At 42.6% G+C, this 19,847-nt stretch overlaps 1 long non-coding RNA gene across 2 annotated transcripts in view; it reads left to right on the top strand.

Moving 5' to 3' along the window:
* The window catches only part of LOC138491858 (uncharacterized), a 1,096,402-nt gene that overhangs the window by 216,248 nt on the left and 860,307 nt on the right, over nt 1–19,847 (top strand). For both annotated transcript variants that reach the window (XR_011276097.1, XR_011276098.1), the window contains one exon: nt 14,369–14,471. This is a non-coding gene — a long non-coding RNA (uncharacterized lncRNA). The remainder of the gene's footprint in view (nt 1–14,368; nt 14,472–19,847) is intronic.

Here is a 19,847-nt window from a genome sequence, read left to right as displayed (position 1 = left end):
AAGGGTGTACTGAGAGTCCCGGATGGTATCTTTCCGTTCGACGACGTTCACTTCTCCTTTCAGCCAGTCTGTGGTCGATACGGAGGACCTGATCCAACAATGCGGGTAGGGTTTCTGGTTCAGGAATATGCAGCAATTCATCCTTGTATTCGTCTCGTAACCCACGACGGAACAAAGTCTTCTGAGTGATTTCGGGCCATTGGGAATCAGTTGCAAGCTGCCGAAACCGACTAATGTAGTTAATGATGTCACCAGATCCCTGTTTGATTTCCATCAGCTGGTTCTGGGCCACGGCAGCCAGGTTTGGTGGTTTGAAGATATCCAGAAAGGCCTTTTCAAAAGCAGCAAAATCACTCAACAAGGGACTATCGCCGGAAACCAGGGGAGCAGCCCAAGCTAGAGCGTTGCCGGTCAAGTTACCTAGGATTTGCCCCATCTTGGCCTTGTCTTGATTGAAATGGCTTGATCGAAACTGAAAATGAATCCGGCAATGGATACAAAACTCCGCCACTCGACGTGGATCACCATCGAACTTCATAGGAGTTGTGTGGGCCATAGAGTTCTCAGGATGTGGAGCAATATTCAATCCTCGACCCATTGCTTGCCGGAGAGTGTCATTCTCCTGGCGCAGGGTGGTCATCTTGAGACGCATGGCTCGTACTTCCTCACGTAGTTCTTGCATGTCTGCCATGTCGGAGCTGGAGGAAAGGCGTCTCAATCTGTTATAAGAGGCGTCACGAGATCGCTGGTTACCTTTTCTTCCTGGGGAGCGAGGAGATGAGGCTGCCAGTCTGTCGATGAATCTTCGCAAAGATGAAAGAGCAACGCGGGGAACCGACCCAACACCCTCCTGACAATAAATGACAGGATTGAGCTGAACCAGCTCCCAACGTCACGGGTAGCACTTCTCTGTATTTGCGTGACGTCAGGACAGTGTAAACACTGACAGAGAAGGCCAGGTGAAGTCCACTTCGGTACCAGCAGTTCGAGGGACGGATCTTCGGTAATTCCTCGGTGGTAGTAATGGCACAGATACCGGCAGGGCACAAGACCAGCAGAAAAGGAAATGGGGAGGCAGACCCTTCAAGGAGGAAAGAAAGAGTTGGGGAAGAGAACGAACACCCCAGGACCGGACCCCTTCCCAACCAAGGAATGGTGCAGGACTAGAGAGGAACCCAGGCAGGGACCTACCTAACCCCAAAGACCAAGTACCAGACTGGAACCCAAAAGGGCAAGTAACAAGGCAGGGCAGGGCAAAAGGAACACGGCAAAGGATAAGGAGCACTGGGCTAAGCACGAGGTAGAAATAGGAACAGGACAGGAGCAGAACAGAGACTCAGGCAAAGTTGGGCTCCTGGAGCGTGTACACGGAACAAACCGCGTTGAGACGCGTTGTTTCCGGGTCTGCGAAGGCTATTTATAGCCTGGGACCAAAGTGAGGCTTGGAACGCAAGCCGCTGTCACTGCGCATGCGCGAAACGTCGGATACTGACGTTCCGCGCATGCGCAGGACATTCAAGATGGCCGCGCCCAGGGAGCCGGGAGCCCGGACCGCGGTACGCCAAGGAGAAAGGCGCCAACGCGGATACAATCTCCAGGAGGGAGACCACCGCAGCTGAGGACCCCGACCCCCAGAACAGGTGAGTGGCGCGCGTTGCGTGACACAAAGCCAGTCCAACGTGGACATGAACACTTTAATACTATGTTTTGTCCCTTCTGGTCATGGCCAGTTGCCACATTGTCCGGATCTTGACCTTATACCATGACCCCGACATTCGGGCCACTGCCCATGACTACAGCCTATCCCTCAAGCAGCAAAAAAACCATGCTTCTCGATCCTTGCCAATGAGCCTTACGCAAATTTGGTGTAAATCCACCCACGTTTTATTTTTTCAAAACTGTCAACATAATACACAAATCAATCGTCATATAAGCTGTGTACAAAGTTCCAACAAACTTTGTAAACTCATTCGAAATTACGTCTGAAATATTCCAACCATGATCATCACCCCTCACTTCCCCAAACATTATTGCATAAGTTTCACAAGTGCAATGCTCACAAAATATTATTGTCCCAAGGGTTTGACCATGTATTTTTGTACATACATTGATTTATCGCAAACATTTCAACATCAGTTTACCGCATTTGTCCTCTTTGAGAAACGTACGAAATCTGGCAACAGGGCGCGTTCATCTTGTGTTATTTTTAACCATTGCTGCATCGGCCTAAGGTAAACTGGCCGGACGTCACTAAATCATATACCCTGCCCCTGACCCTTACATAACCAACCATAGTGATAATGCACACCTTTCTCTGTGACGTTCCTCTTCAGCGTAGCCAAATGCGCCCATAACCTCCTACGTGATGTGACGCAGAACCCAAAAATCAACACACAGCGACTAACAACATATCACGTCACAATTCAAATTATCAAACCACTCTTTAAAAGAAAACAATAACAGCATACAATTTGTAAGTACTTTTATTTCACAATAAACTCTCTGAGAACATCCGACTGTTCCCATATTCAATCAAATTGCAAATGTGTTTCTTCGCTCGTGATCGAAAATGTAATTGTGAGACACACGTTCTTCTTTTTCCATACACAAAGTGTTTGTTTTTGATGAAGGAACCGCTTGGGTAGCACAGTGAATTCCAGGGCGTCTGCATCAACTTACGCCTAGACCGCCATAAAAGATGTTATGTTACTCCTAATAGGTAGTGCAGCGTACAGACACATGGGCCCTGGCCGATCGTCCCACAAAACAGTCACAGTAATCCTGCCGTTCACGACTACGTGCACCTGACGAATGAAGAACCCATCAGTTGGCATCTGGAATCCATGTCAATCGCAGTAAGGCAGCATGTAGCTATTTGGAAAACATAACAGAAAATATGCATCAATACCGACCTTTATTACACTTTATTGCAATATATGTATTATTTTCTTAATTCGGCATAGAGTTTAAACTAACGATTAGCACATACATCAAACAATCTCAAAAAATACAAAAAGAACCTACAAACTGATAGCATTGAACCTGGGTGAATCTAATTATAGTCGACAAACGCCTACATTCTGCAAATCCCATAACCACATAAAAAAGACAACCACACAGAAAAATAGTACTTGAGTTACATTGCCAAATTTAATTTTCAGAGAATAATAGTTTAAAGCCCATTCCGGTATACAGTCGTCAAAAGCAAACTTACATAATATTCACCGTCTCCATTATATTTGCGAAAATCAGTCTGTAATGCTCAATCCGCTTGCATCAAATAATCTTCATGAACTGAATTCACATGTTCCATACACACTTTTGGAATGCATAACCTTATCAAATGTTCTTTATTACAAACCTCCTCTCACTGACTGTTCACGAAAAAATCCCTTTCTCTCAAGGTCAAAAAACAATTGACCCTTCTACTTTCTGGCCCATGCGTGGGCTGCCTTAGCTCGCAACCAAAAAATCAAAGTTGCTGACCTTCACTCAGAATCTAAATACATTCTCGCTTTGCAACAACATGGCTCAACGCACCCATGAGAACTCGTACTGTCATACACGTGCACGGCCGCTGTTTCCATCAAACACTGCAGGTGGCTGCCTCAGATCGCAAACTCTAGGGGGCACCAATCTGACTCCAATATTATTTTACATACATTGTAACACAGACACATTACTCCTTCACCGGTAGTTTATGCACAATATATTGAGGAATACCTCCAAATAGCGGGACAAAAGGTGGTGATGACGTCACAACGTCATTCACCTAGCAGAATGAATGCATTGCACCCGAAGCTACTGACGTGACCGGCCTGCAAGCCTGTCACGTCAGTAGCTGCGGTTGCAATACAATAGGACTCTTATTTACAGATTAGCTGCCACTTGCCAGCCACTGTTATTCCCATTCGCGGTAAATGTATGTATATGACCCCCCTCCCCGCTTGGCCCCAATGCCCAGCATGACTAATTGTGACTCCTAACTTACTCTGTTAGATCACAAATTGTGCTCAAACAGAGCAAGTCGGGACAACCTGTGTCCCGTAGAAGCCACTTGGCAAACTGCGCAACACAGGCGCCAATTGCAGGACCATCCCGCAAATTACAGGACAGTTGCTCACCCTACCTCCAAATATACCGTATGACTTTTGTGACAAAAAACCACCACTTTTTTGCTTCTTGCTGCCACATCCCGTCCCATCCTCATCAACCCTCTCCTCCCAGACAATATTTGATAAGTTTAACAAGTGCAATGTTGTGGTTTTTTATATGTTTTTGCAGCGATGTTCGCGGACACCAAAGCACGGATCAAAGATGGCGGGCGCATCAGAAAAACCTGATGCACTTGACGTCCTTCACCATCTAATGAGCGAATGCCATTTAATGAGCGAACACGTCACATGTCTGCAGAGCGAACAGGGAAGTGTGTCCGTGGAGCAGACATAGATATCACACATTTTTGGGGACCTACTTTTTGATCATTTAAAAAAAACCTACTAGATGGATTTTCACCAAATTTACAAAAGCACGCTTTTGGGACCAAACCGCTGCTCCTGCTGCACATTTGGTGAAAATCCGCCCAGCGGTTTGATCTGTAGCCTTGCGCAAAGTTTTTCCCCCATTCAGTCTATGGTAAAAAAATAAGTTTTGGGACCCCCCTATAACTTTACCCCCCCTGGACCAAACCGGACCAAACCTCACCAAACTTTGCAAATAAATTCAGAGTGGGCCATATACTTTTTTTTTTAAGTTTAGTGAGGATTCGTCCAGGGGGAGCGGAGTTATAGGCTGCCCAAAAAGTGCTCTTCCTATGGAAACAGCAACTTAACCATAACTACACGGCCACTACCGTATATATATATACATACACTAACATGTAACCTCATATGATGTAAATAGCCGTAAAAGAACTAATAATTATTATTCAATGAGCTCAACCTGATCCAACAGTTGATTTAAAGAAAAAATCGACACCATACTATTATGTAACAATGTCAATTAAAACTAACCGTACGCCTCATCAATAAGCTCAAATGTCCAGAAGCTGAAAATAAATACAGAAATCATTTTTGTGGTTGTCATGTTGCGGTTATTATAAACCAACAACCAACATAATGCTGGATTCACTCCCTTGAGTATGCAAATTGCACCTACTTGAAATGTATGAAAATGTCTGTTTAACCCTAATGTCACCACTCCTTCAATCTACCACAAAAACAACTGCAATCTCAACCAACTCTAAATAGACAGGTTTATGTAAGCTGTTCAAGCTCTTAGATAACTCACCTTACGTAATTAATGCAAAGTGCAGGAATCGGGAAGAGGCTGCAAACAGCCTCCCGTCTCGCACTCGCATTTAACAAATCACCAAGTTAGTTATGTGACTGTTGTGTGACACATGGCGTATGAAATCAAGGTTTGTACTCCATTATTATTCATTCTGCATGGTCAGCCATCTTAAAAGGGTGTGAAGATCCGTGGGGGTAACAAGTAGCTGCTATGTACAGCATAGTGTTCCGCATACGCTAAATTAATACTAGCATATTTTACGACCATGTAAGGTACTCCACGCCAAAGCTGATAAGATTAATGTTAATGCAGGAACTAATTGGGATGCCTGCAATTCTGAAAGATATCCATTAACAGCTATAAAGTGTACTTTTAATATGCCTATGTATAATTATACTGAACTCTGCATTATGTAATATGTTTTCCCCGACATCTCCACGAAAAAAATCACTATCCTAAGGTGTTCATCTGTTCTGTGATTTGCTGGACTTTGAGATAATCTTCACAAGTTATTATGGACATCTAGCACAATCAATCAAACCATAGACATATCTATATAACATCTGTAGTTTAAACTACTGATGCAAAGCGATCTGTGTACAGAATGTATGGTGTATTAAGCATTATTATGCACACGCTGCTGTTTCTTTGACACATGTCAAGCATTCAAATCATGTTGCCAATAGTATTAGCACCCCATGTCACCAAAAGAGATTTAAGGTCCTCCAGTACCTTTCACATATCATTACAATGTATATACAGGATAAGAAACATGCCAGAACGAATTCTAAATTAATTCCAATTGTTCTATCCAGAATATCTCATTCTGGAAGAGTAACATGTTCAAGTCCCCCCTCTCTTGGGACCCATCAATTGTTCCAAGAAAAGGAACTTCATCTGAGTTATGTATGTTTAGCTTGTACAAAATGTCATGCTATTGGTCAATGTGTCTGGCGAGTTCTTACATTGGACTGTTCCATCCACCTGGTTTTAAGTTTTCTCATGGTCATACCTTCATAAAAGATGTCACACAGGCATCTAATACCATAAATCACATTTGAAGAATCACATGTGGTAGAGTGTCTTAGACAAATCTTTCTGCCACTATATGGATGGTTAATGTAATTTCCATTTATAATGTTGTGGCAGTGTTAACAATTACTACAAGTAAGTGTGCCCTGAAATTTCAACTCATGTGATTTCGATAAAGTGTATTCAGCCCAAATCAGTTTAATTGCTCTTCTTACTGGTTTGTTGATTGATTCATAACTGTAATTTGCTTCTACCATTATATTGTTTTCATGTTTTATGTACCAAGTTGTTCAATTGTGCAGTGCTTTGGTGTAAAGCGCTATATAAACAAATAAAAATACAAATACAAATACAAATCAAATAGTCCCTCACAGATTTACTTTTGCAATTAGCAAAAATTGGGGGTTGGTCAAAAAGTTGTGCAAGGGTCGGGTCCAATTCAACGTGTTCCAATTCTGTTTCAAAATCTTCTTGATTTTATGACTGTTGTGAATATATAGTCTCTTATATCAAATACTCAGTTGAAGCTTTTTTTGTTGGCTTCAATGCCACTTCCCTTGTCACTGCTGTGGCTCTCTGTGCTGCTGCTCCTGTTGTAAGTGCTTCAGGATAACCTCATTCCACACAGTGTTCTTGGAACCTCGCTGTTTTTTTCAATAAATTCATAATCTTTAGAAATTATTCTTTTGTACCTGAGAAATTGACTATATGGTATACTTTCTATTGTCCATCTTGGATGAAAGCTTGATGCCAACTAAACTTAGCCCTATCTGTTGGTTTACTATAGGCAATTGTCTCTACTGTTCCATTCTTGATGTACACTTCAACATCCAAAAATGGAATATTCCAGGTACTGTGTTTCGTAGCAAAATGTATTATTGGTGGCGAGTGATTCATAAATTCAAAAAATTGTTGAAAAGTGCCCGGGGTAGCTCGCCATATTCCAAACACATAATCAATACATCTATAAAGACACTTCAAGTGTCCCCTCCATCTTTCATAATTCAACACAAGTTCTTCCTCTATGTATGATATGTAAGTGTTTGCATAGCTAGGTGCCATGGTGGCAACCATAGACATTCCTGAGATCTGTTCCGGAGATCTGAAAAAAGAATCTGTTCTGGAATCTAAAAAAAATATTTGACAGCACAATTTTCAGCAAACTCAAGGCACAATTCCTGTCTGCGGTACAATTATTCAAGGACAAAAGTAACCATTCCATGGCCTTTAAGACAGCTTCATGTGTTATATTAGTGTACAGACTGTACACGTCCACAGTAAATAAAATGCCCTGAGTCTCAATAAACAGGATTTCTTGAATTTCTAACAAAAAATGTGTAGGATCCTAAATATAGGTCTTAGAGGATTTTACCAATGGTTGAACAACCCTCTCCACCCTGCACATATTGTGCAAGTGTTTCCAACAAACTTCCAGTAGCTGCTAGTATTGGTCTTTCTGGAGGGTCAGTCAGGCTCTTTTGTATTGTTCGAAAATTATGTATAAGTGCCATTGTAGGCTGTAACCTAGTAAGAAATGCCTTTGAATCATTGTGTTATGCCTCCTCTAGGAGGGGTTTAATAACAGCATGAAATTGTTCTTTTGGGTCAGGGAAAATCTCCATGTACGTCTCTTGATCTGACAAATGTCTCTCTACCGCCAATCATTATTTCACGCGGTTCATGATCACCAGTACCCCTCACTTATATGCAGGTTTCAGAAAATTCTCAGGCTTATTGCATAGCTTCATAAGTGCCTCATGTTGTTGCCATGTAAAGTTAACCATTTTTGGTACTGGCACCCTTATATCTGGACAGTCAGACTTGTAATGAGGCCCAATTGTCTGTAAAATAATCGACTGGATTATTTTTGATCAATGTAAATTCAAATCCCCACTTTATATGGGGTTGACATATGATATTCATCATTTGAGTGCATGCATAATATTCTTTTTCGATACAAATGTTATATCAGTGAATTGTATCTTCAAATAACGTTTCATTTAGAGAAATTATCAATACTTTTTTTGCTTGAACAAATTAATAAAACTTGGAGGATTATTTGACAGGTTTCTGAGATTTTTGAACAGGGCTCACTTGTGGGGTCTTTTGCAAGGTTTTCTTAGCTGCTTTCGTCTTGGTACTTTTCTTCTTGGTCTGGGTTTCATGTAGAAAGGGGCGAGCCTCCCCTGACGCCAACCTGCCTAGTAGACAAACAACCAAGCAAACTGACCTGGGGAGACAAGCCAATTGCCAGGAAAAACCTTAAAAAAAGGGAAAAAAGCCTGCAGATGGCCCATGGGTGTTCTGGACAAGGTAAGTCCAGGGGGCAGCAGCAGGATAATCCAGGAAGCAACAATCAACAGGCAAGGAGACAGGAGGAATGAGGTCAGGGAGGAAGGATCAGCAGGGAGCGCTGAGAGCAACAAAAGGAAACAGCAGGATCCAGGAAGAATGTATGAATGGAGACAAAGAGAGGCAAGGAACGCGCTGAACTAGGAAGTACAAGCCAGAATGAAGTCAAGGCAAGCACAAGCTGAGCGTTGAGAAGCGAGGCTCGAAAATGAGCCGGCAGCATATGAATGATGTCAGAGAACCTCTAGACAGCATTCATTGCTGGCCAGGAACATCAGCGACAGCCATATTGGTGGAAAAAATGACCATCGCGTACGGAACCTCCAGGCATGCCACAGCAGCCGAGTGCGGTAAATCATGACATCATTCCCCACAAGAGTGACTGGATATCACCTTGATTGTTCGTTGAGCTTAGTAAATATATTGTCCCTGTTGAATCAGAGACTGAATGTCCTTTTACTGCTCTCAAACCTGACTGTAGTAGAAAAGAATGCTGACATAAACCTTCACAATCCATTAATTATCCATTATCATATTTGTTTTGGAAAAAGCTAGAGCCTCATTCATCAAAAAGAAAGCCATCAGACAATCACTTCCCCAAACTGAGGTTACGACCTCCATCCATAACTGGTTGTGGGGGTTTACCAGAGCAGTAGGCTATTGTTTGGGCTTGGCCATTCTTGAGGTGTCTCGGAATGAAGGATAATCTGAAATTAAAAATAGCGTTCTGGAAATATACCAAATATTGGTAAACCTCACCAAAAGGTATTAGTTGTAAACATAAAAAAGTAATTGGCAAATGAGGTGATTGGAACAATGCCATACGCTAATGCAGCAACCAACAATATGCACACATCCAGAGTCTTCCATCCTCTTATCGTTTTGTAGCCTCCATGTGTCTTTGAAAAGGACAATTTTGTGATACAAATGCATGCTCGCTAGTCTGAGTCTCTTAGTTTGCTGTGTCGGACATGTACAGAGCAAGATTAAATATTTTACCCAGCCTTTGGAGGCATAGTCCCTCTGTTAGAGATAAAACATCCTGATCAAAAAAACCACCCCCATTCTCTTTTTAATATTTTCTTTGCTTTTTACAATAGTGTTTGCCAGTCAGTCAGTAATAATGGTTTATTTCAGTTAACACCATAATACCATAAAATCAACATTAAAAACATACATACTTCAAACATTAAATATCTCCAATAAAATCAGTAATCTTCCTTTGCACTTGTTATAAAAACAAAATGAATTGCAAAACTATTCAAATATTACTTCACCAATGAGATCGTACTCATATCCTATTGTAATCATCAATTAGATTGGTGTGTAATTTCCATTTAAGTTATCTTTAAGAAGTTGGATGCTACATGGAAGCAATGATCATTTTCCCAAAATATAATAACACCCATGTTCTCATGCATTTCAGAAGGGAAAAAGAAGCGCTCTATTTTTAAGGCTTGATGGGCCTGTGTTCCCCGAGATGTTTATTTCTTTGCTTTACCCCCTCTCTCAGGTCACACTATGAAGACAGTGGGCATCATTACGACTATAGAGGTAGCCATGCCGCTTTTAGCGGCATAGCTACCCGCATACCGGGTACCAGGTCCGGGTTCCCTGAATGGGGAAATACCAGGCCAAATCCGACCTTGGAGGGCCCGGTATTTCCCCATTCAAGGAAACCGGACCTGGTACATCCCATTCCCATTTGAGCCCCCATAGGGGTAAATGGGAATGAGAAGGATGCTAACAACAGGCCCGGTAATGACGGGCCCATTGTTAGCATCCTGGTCTGCTCGCGGGACCTGCTAAGGACGCCTGGTTTTACCAGGCGTCCTTAGCCTGACCCGCGAGCAGACCTCGTAATGAGGTGGTAGGGGGTTAACGACACCGGCAGCTCTACCTGCACCGTTAACCCCCTACTGCCAGGGTCGTAATGAGGCCCAGTGACAATGTCATTGGATTTTAGACAAAACTCACTTGTGGGTCAAAGTGAATAAAGTCCACAACAGTACCCCTCTGCCCAAGGTGTGTGAGTCATTGGGCCTCATTACAAGTCCGGAGGTAGCTATGCCGGTAAAACCGACAGGCTGCTGCCAGACTTGAGAAGTTTTTCGGTGCCTTGCTTCACGGAAACACCAGGGCATTACAGCCCCGGCGGTCTGTGAAGTCAGGTGTCGGAAAATGTTAATCCCCATTTACATTGAATCCGATAGGACTCATTGGGAATGGGGAACACAGAAGCACTGGCACTGTTAATAACGGTGCCAGTGCTTCCATGTAGGTCTGCTTACCATGGCTGATGTGCCCGGCAGGGTCCCACCTGCCGGGCACAGCAACTCCAGCAAGCAGACATGTAGCGTGTCGGTCCGGTAAGCAGACTGGCACACTTTTAATGAGGCTCATTGTCTTCCACTGATACTTGAACAACATGTATATTTTCTTGTCCAGAATGTGTACAGAAGGGGTGCCCAACAAGTCAATTACCTTTATGATCACATATTTGGTAAACCCACGGCAGGGTATATTTCATAACAGCCCTGCCAGTGAATAATCTTGTATAATCAGAATTCGTATCTGGCAGGGGGTAAAAAAACGATCAGCACAGGTATCATTATACTCCCCATGCTATGAGATTATTTAAGCAATAAGCACTGATATGGGGGACGGCACCAGCTGTTAATGGCCCCAGCGCCGTTACCATCTGGTGAAACCCCCCCAAATTGGTGTTTATTGCTATTAGCTCTCCGGATTTTAAGTCTGTAAAACCTGGGTGCTAATAGCAATGTATCATATTTGAATGAACGGGATGCCTTGTGGAGTCCCATTCATTCAATCAAATAATATACCTATGATTTCCGCAATGGATCTGGAAGATGGGGCACCACAAGGGCACCTCTTCCATTTCAATGGTGGCCAGCATTGACAGAGAGCGGCAGCAGCAGAGGCGGCGGTGGCGCAGCACAAAAAAAGTAAGTGGGACTGGGGGTTGAGGAGGGCCACCCAAGAGGAAGGAAGGGGAGGGTGGGGGAAAGATGGTGGGGCCAGTGATCCAGTGATCTGAGAAACCTAACTGGTTGCTTCTCCCGCCTCTCATGCTTATATGGAGTTCCAGCTAGGTTGGAGGTCAACAACCCGGAAGCTAAACAATTGTTTTTCAGTGGTGGTACAATTCAATATCCCTTTGCCACCTCAGGAGTAAACCCAACCCCAAAGAGAATTGCATTGCTTTAACCGGACAATTTTCTAATCTCTTGAAAGCCCTTTACTTTTGACATTGACTTCATACATTTATAAATTCATAAGAGGCAGACCAGCATTATGCTCCCAGCTACCAGGGCATGGTCACATTTCCAATCTTCGGAAGGGTGGTGTGAGAATCCAACATTTTATCTGGCCTTTTCCCTCATTGGTTCTTCTTTCAAATTGGTTGATAAGCTTTTATATATAAAGCTAATGGTTGTGCTTCAGAGACTGGTGTGCTTTCAGATATTCATTATGGATTCCACAAGGCTAGGGGAAGAGCAGACCAGGTGTTGAATATATCTCGATTGCAAATATACATCAGGGTATAAGGCAGCATTTATCTCAGTTTTATAAATTGCAGCTCGAGCTTTCATTGTTCAAAATTGTTCAACAGGTCCTCCTTGTGGGCAATTCTACCCATGCTGGGAGTGGCACAATTGCTTTGCATAGTTGTAATTCAATAATACTAGGAGACAAAGGCAGTTGTCCCTTTTGGACCAAATGGAGCACTTTCCCTTTCTGCAGCAAAGTTAAGCAACTCATGTAGTTTGGCTAGAATGTCCCACATTTGGGAAACCGCAGGCTACCTGTGTACCTCAATTAAACTGACCCAGTTCTGAGAGCACCATGGTGCACACTAGCTTTCAGAACCTTTGGAATCAGAGGGCCTCACTGTTGGTTAGGGCTCTGATCCCAAAGAATATGACTGGCTAAAAAACACCTTCTGGGGTAACACATGCCATTAAGACATTTAAACAGTTATTGGCTCCTGAGAGCTACAATACTTTTGCCAAATATTCTAGTAGTAGGGAAAGTGTTTAATTTTAGTCTGAGTGCAAATTTGAAGAAATGTCACACACTCTGGTGACATTTTCACAGGATACCAAACAGGGAAGGTGGGTGGGCACCCGTTGTGCCAAAGGGGTGATGTCAGGTATGGCGCGCGACCTGGGACAGTGCTACACTGTAATAACACACTGTAATCATAAGAGTTTGGGGCATGCAACCACTGATAATTGGTAGTAGAACTCCCATGATAACTTGATAACTAGAAAAAGCTGCATAGAGCTGGTGGGAAAAATTGTCTAAAACATCTGGAAAAAGCAAACGGTTCAGATCTTGGGATATGCATGCCGACTGTGAGAATTTTAAAGCCACTAAAGTACTGTTGTTCTAAAAAGCTTTAGCACATTTCAGTCAAGTTGAGGACTCGAGGCCTGAGGGTTACTTTCTCTAAATCTAGTGTTAGGCAGCCTTGCTAAATCCAGAATATGCCCAGTTCTGCCCAAATTAGAGAGGGAAACTGGGCTATGTGACTTCATCAGCTGTCTATTACCTTTTTTTGAAGATCTACATGTGGCCACCCACATTCGTTACTATGCCATAAAATTCTCGGATGTGCTAGAAAACGTGTCCATCCCCCAGTTGATCCCATGCAAAAATGTATGTTCCCGCTGCTCAGCATGGCACACGTGTATGGGGCTGGCATGTCTCTGCTCCTCTGTAGAAGGAAGAACCTTCTTGCTTACATTCTCTGCAGGAACTTGGACAGTTAGGCCCCACCGGTTGCACTCACCTGGAATGGGACATTTTAGCCTGGCTGAAAGCACAATTAATAAGTGCCAGGTTATTTTGCAAGTCAGGGCAAAAAGGACGAGCATACTCGTCCTTGGCACTTAAGGGATTTTTAAATATCAGTTCGAGATAAAAACTAAAAGGGTGACTAGCAGAAAGATACTTTCTTTTCACTGGGACCCCATGAGTGGTATACCAATATGGAATCCATAACTGACCCAACTAAAACAGTCTCTGTGTGAGGTGAACATATCATCATTTAGGGAAGATGCTGAATTAGCAAAATTACCAGAACGTACCTCTGCTAATTCATTTACTTGGTTGCTGGTAGTGCGTTATTGCATACTGAAATCACTTCAAAGCACACATGTGTTTTATTAAAAGAATATCGCTTCTGGAACCTTGGCCAAAAGTGATGTTCCCAAAGGAAAGATGACGAATAAACTAGCATTTGCTTCGGCCAGTAGAGCTTAGTAGAGCTTATTCTGACATGAAATATTACATTTGCTGATGATCTTGCAATACAGTAAACATTGTGGGCAGTGACCATCCTGCATTTCGTGTTCTGTGGCCCCATGCGTAAAAACAGAATGCTCTATACCTCTTCTTCTGCTGCTGACATTTAGGAGGTATAGGCAATACTGACTAGCTCTTTAGTTCCTAGTGCTGATCCCTGGTACAGTGGGCGTGACAAATGTTCTGTTACAAAAAGTTGCAGTGACAGGCAGAAAGGGAGTCTAGGAATGGAACATGTCTTGCTTATTGGTTTAATCTGACTCCTTACTTCAGGGATTGGGTACTCGCTATGCTTTTGGCGATTGTATTTTTGAATCACTTTTCTCAATCTGATTGCGCTGTGTCACCTTCTGTTTAGGAATCCACTTCTGGCTATGTGGGAAATACTGGTTTCACGCTGCTGCACCCACTGCTCAGAGGGTGGTAGGATGCGACACAATCAGCAAGTATATCAGGGAACTGTAAGTATTTTTTATTTGTAGCACTCGTGATTTAATTGTTGTTAAGCGTTGTAACATAACGTACTTTATGACATTATATTGTGAAGAACATTGCCAATCATGTTCCCCTATCTTCAACTATGATAGAATTAACTCATCACAATAGTGAATTTCATTAAATCGTATACTATATGGGCTTTCAACTGTTGTAATATTGATATAATAATGTATATGTAATTGTTGTATGGCACTTGCAATTCGAAATAACCAACTGAATACACTTGTTTTGCCATTAATTTGGTGAAAGGGTCAAGTTGAGGGCCAGTAATATACATGTTAATCCACTGTGCTGTGCTTTGGTTTTGAACATATGATGGCACCTTAGGAGCTGTGGCCAAACCAATGTGGGGATAGAAAGAGAAAGTGTGTTGGGAAGCAGCATAACTGGTTGGTATTGCAAATGGCGAATGCGTTGACATTCACGGACTGCATCACAGACTGATATGTTTTGTGTACTCCACTCACTTTTCTTTCTTCATTTCCTTCATCCTAGTCCTTCTTCATAGTGCTTCACATTCATCATAGTCATTCTATCTCATACTTCTTCTTGGTCATGTACCTTTTTCACAGCCCTTAGTCATAATCAATCTCATTTGTCCGGGTTCTTATCCTCTACCATAGTATTAAGCCCAAATCCTTAAGTCCTTGATCACAGAACTTTAAACTGGCTCTTCTGTTTTGTCCCGGTCCTTCTCATTTTTTTTAGTATTTCATGCTAGACCATACTAGACCTGCGTAGTTGGGGCTTGGAGATGTTGAAACGGCAAACTCTCTCATCGTATAACAAATGTGGAAGCGGGGGTGGAGAGATACATAATACCAGCAGATGCATGTTGCACAGTCTGTAAATCCCAGGCTATTGCTTCGTCCCAGTTTTTCACCCCATAGGTTGCAATGATTAAAGGATTTTCCTGAATAGAGGCAAGGCCTCAATGGTAATTTCCTTAGTTTCTGGCCAAGCCTTTGGATCCCCTAAAACATCTATTCGTAAAAGAGCACATACTGCTCAAGCATTTCCACATGTCCATGTGTGTACAGGGCAAAAATAAATATTAAAGCAGACACAAATTACATCATTCGAATACACGTACGACACTCTGTCTTGGCAGGCAAGGCCATGGTGAAATTATGGGAGAGTATCCATTTAGGAATGCAAAATGCGCACAATATGTGATGGCACACCTCTTGGTCCAGCCCTCGGTAAGCAAATGCACAAATGCTGCCCATTGAGTATCGCATTATTCAATGGGTGTCCCTCACATATGGCACAATGGGCCTCAGTACAAATTTGATGGTACAGGCAAAACCTGACAGTAATTGCATTACTGCTACTTTTTTGGAAGCAACGGAATTACCACCACATTTACTGCACTGCCAAAAAGCTTGATACTGGAGGTAAAACCACCACTTTAATGCTAAAAATCAGTGGATTTACCAGAGCATAATTACTGTGCGTGTTAAATCTGCCAAAATCCCCAGATGTCCTAGAGTCTCCCAAAATGGGGACTGACACTGCCATACCACCCCTCGGAATCCCGTGGTAAATCCACGGGTCTGGGCGGAGGTGACAGTAACTGGTTTTGGTGTTAATTCAGCAGATTGGTAGTACTGATTAAGGCAAAAGCCCTCTCCTCTAATGTGAACTGCGCTCCAACCTTCTTAGCAGCATGTGTTCAAAAGCGTTTTTCAGTCAGTGTATGGGGAAGTGCTCCATGCAGTTGAGGGACACCCTGTTCCTATGCACATGCTTTGCGTTATCAAAGCATGCACCAGGGCTGTCATTTCACCAAAATTTCAGAGGTAGTGGAAATGACATCACACGAACCTTGACCTCGAATGACATCACAGGAAGAGATGTCATTTGACCCCACTCCGAGGTGACATTACAGGAAGTGATAGAACACGACCTTTCCACCCTGGACAAAATAGGAAGTGGCATCACATAGTATTGTTCCTAAGTACACTACACTACGAAAAATGTGGTTACGATATCACTATAATGGGACATACATTTCATACAAGAATGGATCACCATATGTATTGTTAATATAAGTGGGTATGGGCCCATATTACCAAATTACTGTGAATGCAAGCAGACGTCCAAAGCAAAAAGATAATGATGTATTATTATATAGCACTTACGCTTAAGCGCTTTATATAGAACAAATATATATATACAATATCACCCAATATGTGTTGGTTCTCATTTATCGACCTCAGAAGGATGAAAGGCTGAGTGGAGGTGTTTAAGAACAGACTAAATCAGTGACTCAACCCCTGAAGTGTGCCTGAAATAAACCTTTGAGTCTAGCAATTATTTTATAGAGTTCCAGAAAGACAAATTATTTGTTATTCCTGCTCTTTCTGATTTAGGGTCACTGGTGAAAGTGTTACACTTGTGGAACCCCTTGTTTTTTTTCCTTCATTTTCCTGAACAAGAAAGCCAGCCATTCAAGAAACAAAGAGCCACATAGAGGTGGGCACAGCCTAAGAGCTTGCATTTAAAAAAAAAAAGTTTTCTTTTAGGGGTGGCAAGGGAGACCACCAGGGTAGCAAGGAAGACATCAGGGGTCACAGCTGCAATCCCTGGCGACCTCCCAAATGACGTCCCTGGCATGCACATGGCCAATCTGTTCCCGTGGGTGCTCTCTGCATGTGCACCAGTGAGGAGATGGTCCCCATGCAGGGCGCTACCTTCATAATGTCATTTGGAAGGACCAAGGATGGTCCAAGGGTCCATCAGGAGAGCCTAGGACCACTTTCAAATGATGATCAGTTCACCTCGACTAATATTAAAAGCATAGGAGCATTAGCAGAGGTTCGCGAGCAGCATGCTTTTTCAGAGGATGCTAAAAAAATTATGCGTCACACACAAGTACCTTTCTCGTAATGGGTGTCTTGAGCTGGGTCTGGTGCAGCCTTTTTGCTCTGCACCAGGAACACCCTAAGGCTTGGTTAAGTCAGTGAACAATGTGAACAGTGCACATTGTGCACACTCAAATTCCTTTTGTGAACCAAGGCAATGTATGCATTTATTTAGCCTGCACACATACTTTATATCAGCAAGTTGACAAATTGGGACTCATTACGACTTTGGGGGCAGCCATGGTACCATTAGCTATTAGCACCATGGCTGCCTCCAAAATCGTGTCCGGGTCCGGGTTCCCTGAATGGGGAAATACCGGGCCATTCCGACTTTGGAGGGCCCGGTTTCCTCCTTCAGCGAACCCTGGCCCGGTCCTTTCCCATTCCCATTCGAGCCTACTTAGGGCACAATAGGAATGGGGAGGGAGCTAATAACGGGCCCGTTAATTACCGCCCCGTTGTTAGCTCCCTGGTCCGCTTGCGGGACCGGCTATGGACGTCTGGAAAAACCAGACGTCCAGAGCAGGTCCCGCGAGGGTACCTCGTAATAGTGCGGAGTGGGTTTAACGGCGCCGGCACCATTACCGGAGCTGTTAAACCCATTCCGCACTAGTCGTAATGAGGCCCATTGTTTTGTAAACCTGTCCCCCGCACGTTGTCACACCCCTCCGTTGTTGCTCAGTAGCAGTATTTTGTTGACAGCAGGATAATGAAGGACTAGAACAATTCCTCAATCTCCACCGTTCGAAGAAAAGCAGGAAACTTGTGAATGTTCTCTGCTTAAGGAAATGATAATGCCCCTCATGTGTACACTGAAGTCAAAACAACACAAAGCAGAGAAGGCGTACACATAATCCCCAAACCAGCAAGCAATCATGGTTATATACTTGTTGCACCGTCAAGCCCCTCTTAATTTATTGATTGCGATGCACTTACACTCATAGCATAGAGTCACTGGAGGGGATACTGCTGCCGCTGTTTACAGATAATTCTGAATGTTGTTGCAAATCATGAAATGTAATTAGGTTCTTATGAATTCCAGTAGAACAAATAATTCCTCTTTGTCTGCATATCTTCTACAGAAATGAGTCTTTTAAAATAAACTCGCCGTATTAATCATTCAGAAAAATTTATGATCACTGAATTAATAGTTTGCAGCCTGTTTCCAGTTATTCATTGCCATAGGTGATTGCCTCTTAATTACTACATGTCTGCATTCTATTCACTGATATTAATTCGTGTTTCCTGGCACAGTCCCAGAAGGCAGCCTTGCCCTATATCTTCTAATTACTTCTATAATTGAATTTGCCTACTTTTTCAGACCTATTTTTTTTCAACTCACTGTGTTTGCTCATGGTTTATTGTGTCTGTTTTGTGTCAGTTTTCTGCGAGCAAAATGTTCATCGATTTTATCCTCTTTCTCATTAATTTTCAAGAGCTTGGGTGCACATCTGTTTTTTTTCCGGGCTGGCAGGGATCAGCAGAGCCCTCCCCTCAAAAAAGAAACTCACTCGTAAAGGTTAGGTACAACAGAATAGCTTTAATTAATTTAGTATCAACCTTGAGCCAATTACTGAAGGCTTCTCCAGTTTATATGGGCTTGTTAACAAGAAAGGGATTGGAAAGGACAATTACAGGAGCATGTCCTTCAGGATTTGGTCAATCCTGAGCGGTGGACAGATTTGGTGTGTCTAACCCATCCAAAAAAAGGGACATCCAACTCAAATGGCGCTTGATCAAAAAAGAAAGAACTCTTATTTCAATTACTGGATAATTAGCAAAGTTTTTAGATATGTAGTATGCAATGAGACTCATTCTCCTTTTCTGAACTGTAACAGTCGTTATTGTGTGATATATTTAGTAATCCATAACATTGAAAAAAAACACATCTTTATCAAAGAATCGGAGTGCTTTAAACATTAAAAATTTGTTTTTTGTGCCAGCATGGGTTACTGGTGAGTCCCTATAGAGGGTGCATGCCAAGTTCACTAAACTATTTCCAACTTTTCGAGGGATGTGGGTCATTTTAGGGCAATTTGTTTAGGGGATGCCCCAAGTGGCACACACAATAACTGATACAGTCAGTCCATCCAGTCACTTGAAAAGGGTGTCAGTGAATTTGTGGGTTTATCATTTGAAAAGAAGTACGCACCCAAAAAGTTGCATCTTCGATGTTATGCACAAAAAATATATACTAACATCTGCGAACAATCTCTTGCTTAAATTACACCTAATTTCCAAATGTTCTTGGTGTAAATTGGGTGTGAAAAGCGTGAAAGTTAAAATGTTTCTTAAAGGTTAATCGGATTTGGGCAGAAAGGGGGAATATGAAAGAGCAACATAGTGTTCAGCGTGAGAAATAACATGTTTAAATTCAAGTATGCAATTGTTTGCTTCACCTAAGAAGGCACCAGTACACATTTCCCCCGTGTAAATGGACTAAAACAGGCACAGGCATCTTTTATTTGCGAA

This window comes from Ambystoma mexicanum, chromosome 10, assembly GCF_040938575.1.
Source record: "Ambystoma mexicanum isolate Mex_15411 chromosome 10, UKY_AmexF1_1, whole genome shotgun sequence".
Classification (NCBI taxonomy): domain Eukaryota; kingdom Metazoa; phylum Chordata; class Amphibia; order Caudata; family Ambystomatidae; genus Ambystoma; species Ambystoma mexicanum.
Note: the sequence above shows the minus strand (reverse complement) of the source record. Positions and strands in the feature narration are given on the sequence as shown.